This window comes from Cryptomeria japonica, chromosome 4, assembly GCF_030272615.1.
Source record: "Cryptomeria japonica chromosome 4, Sugi_1.0, whole genome shotgun sequence".
NCBI lineage: Eukaryota > Viridiplantae > Streptophyta > Pinopsida > Cupressales > Cupressaceae > Cryptomeria > Cryptomeria japonica.
Genome location: NC_081408.1, coordinates 600014798 through 600018190, shown reverse-complemented (window position 1 = coordinate 600018190; position 3393 = coordinate 600014798).

Sequence of the window (3393 nt, the reverse complement as noted above, 5' to 3'; positions counted from 1 at the left end):
TCTAGACCAGAATCCATCCAGACAATTGAGTTTGACATCAACAACAACTTTACAAACTCATATTTCCAATAGAATCTCCCTGTAAAGGATATCCCTTCTGTTATAAGTGTGGTTGTGGTTGCACCCAAAGATAGACCTGTTAATGCCCGATACAACCACTAGACTTATATAATCCAAAAGAGGTAGTTAAGCCATGTCACAAACCCGAGCATTGCGTTGCACAACACAAGGATACCAAGGGGGCACACCTTGCAACAATCCCCCACCATTGCAAGTGAGGGGTTTGAAACTTTGACCAAGCTCTGATACCACTTGTTACACATGTGGCTGTCGCTGCACTAGAATATCGACTAGTTAATGCCCGATACAACCACTAGATTTATAGAATCCACAAGAGGCAGTTAAGCCATGTCATAAACCTGAGCACTGTGTTGCACAACACAAGGAGATCAAGGGTGCACGCCTTGCAATGCCTTCCTAATCTACTATGTGCCCTTACACTAATTTTTTTAAAGAAAATCATGATTATGGGCCTTCTTCTTCATAGTTGAAAAATTCTTATAGGAGTGGTTCTAATATAATTTCAAAACAAGGTTATAGTGGACAATGACTTGGAAAATATGAACAAGGAATTAAATTCCCTACAAACCCTCCTTCACAAACTAGTACAAAAGGTCTAGGTCAATCTCATCATTCAACTATGGATGACCTCATTAAAGTTCAAAGGCTTAAGAAGTATTTTACAAGACATAAAATCTATCATCCATCTAAACGTGCTTCTTCCTCAAATAATCCTTTATGCACATATCATCAAACTAATGATCATCATACAGATGAATGTCTTAATTTTCAAAATGAAATACAATGACTCATTGATAATGGAACTCTGAAAATAATAGAAAACAATCATTCTCCATCTACTAGCACACTTTGTCCTACATCTCAAGAGATAAGACCTACAGGAATCTTTTGGAGATTGAAGTATGATAAGAATGTTGTTTTTCCTTTCATAAGATATAACAATAAGAATAAAGAAGGCGATGAGCATTGCATTTTTCATCATTGTTATTCCCATTCTCTTGGAAATTGCAAAGTTTTTAAAGAATTTGTTCAAGACCAATATGATCAGGCTCACACAACTCTTATAATTGATCTTGCAATTTTTCTTAGTGAAGAGGCAGTGCCTTGACACTTCATTCACCTTATTATGTTGCTCCTCGCTATATGACATTAGTAGTTTAACTTTATTTCTACTTCTTTGTCATGTGTGGTGATGCATTTTCATTTCTCATTATACTTGGGCAACAACGTAATTCTTCCTTGCCTCCTTTCTCGGGGGGAAAGGATGATATAATCATTCCTCTCTCATTTCAAAGATTACCTATTCTTTTGAGTGATATTTTCAATATCTTAATATCTTTTCTCACATTGAATATTTCTTCGTGTGAGCATATGTGTGTTCCTTTCTTAGGACCTTTTCTTTGCTTGAAATGGTACATCTTTTATGTATGATCTCTCTTTGGAAGTTGTATAATCCTTCTCTTTTTCTCTATGCCTTGGGGGGGGCTTGATTTTTCTTATCCTTTCTAAGGATCCACTTTTCCTTTATTGAGTGGTGCTTGCTTATGATACAATGTTATTCCTCATGTGAAGTTGTTTGTTTCTTCAATGATTCTCTCTCATGCAAGAGGTGTGTATCCTTGTGTTCAACCTCTTCTTCACTTGACAATGTATATCTATTATAACAAACCCTTCAATTTGGGTCAAAAGTATGTTATCCTTCATCAAGAATACCTTTTACCTAGCAATAGTAGAAAGGTATGAATTCTTGTTCTCCTTCCTTTCTTTTGTTCAATGACGTTATTTTTGTTCAAAATCTCCTCTTGGAGGTAGATGTCTTTGAGCAAAGATATCTTCATCCTTCTCCTCCAAACAATTCCCTCTACACTTGTTGCAAGATATCTCTTTTACAACTATCTTTACCTTGCTTATAAGAGTCACACCTCTTTATCTTGGATTTATATACATTGTTGCCTGAAGGATATCTCCTTGGTGTTGAAGATGTGTATTTGTGTTTCTAGCTTCCTTAAGACATCAACATACCTCTATGTTGACATCTTAGGGGGGGGGGGGGGAGGGCCATTCATATTGCCCTTTATACTATATTTTTTTAATTTTGCACGTCTTATAGATGGTGTAAATTATTGAAACCAAACCTAACTCTTCTACGAGATGCCTCATTCCCAAAACCAGACGCAACCCTTTTAATATGTATTATACGAGGTATACATTCTCGAAACCAGACCTAACTCTCATACGAGATGTTCAAGAAAACACACATATATTTTTCTTTTCAACTGTATGTCTTATACGAGGTATACATTCTCAAAACTAGACCTAAATCTTAGACAAGATGTTCCTAAAACTAGACATACTTGTTTTTCAATTGCAGGTCTTATATAGGTTGTTGCATGCTCGAAACTAGACCAAAAGTCTTAGATGAGAAGTTTAAATCAAGAAAGTAGATGGAAACACATGCAATAGGGGGAGTTGACTGGCATAACATAGCTTTCTATACCATTAAGCTATTCCTTTTTCAAGGTGAGTGGAACTAGCATAACATGGCTTGCTAGACTATTTTGACTCTCCTCCTTTACATGAATCACACAACATAACACAACTTATTGTCCTATGAGTATTCATATTCTCGTTGGTCACCTAACATAACACAAATTACTAGCATGTCAATTCCAAGACCTCTTTTGCTTTTAATCTCATGGATCACCTAGCATAACATAGCTTGCTAGCCTATGACATCCATGTTCTCTCCTTTCTGTTCCCCATGAGCTCATAGCTTGGCTATTTGTGGATCATGGTTCATCACTTGGCGCATGCTCTTGCTCTTTTTATGTGACCACTTATGTTCTTGTAATAGCATTTCAAGAATGATATTAGTGGCTGAGACATTTTGATTATCAAGGTCTCTTCGACTAGTTGACTTGGAGCCTTTTTGTTTTTAGTACTAAACCCTTGTGTTGTGTGACTTTTATCTTTATTTTTCTTTGTTGGGATTTTTGTCTGTCTTTTTTCGCATGTCATTGCATGTGATTGTGCGAGTTAAGATCCAATGATTGGGGATTTGGTTCCTCAAAATTAGCAACATCTTATCTCCTCGTGATTTTGCTCCTAGTTTTTCCTCTCTCTCGTCTGTCTACTTTACAACAAGTATTTGCATAGGCTCATACTTTCGTTAAATGGGGTCTAAATGTAGCATTGTAAATTGTAATCGATATAATTTACACCTCATGTTTATGCTCCCACTTTAGCGTGTCCCATTTTCATTCCCTCTAGGTTTATTTTGACCCCATTTTACTTCAACCTCGATGTCACCCG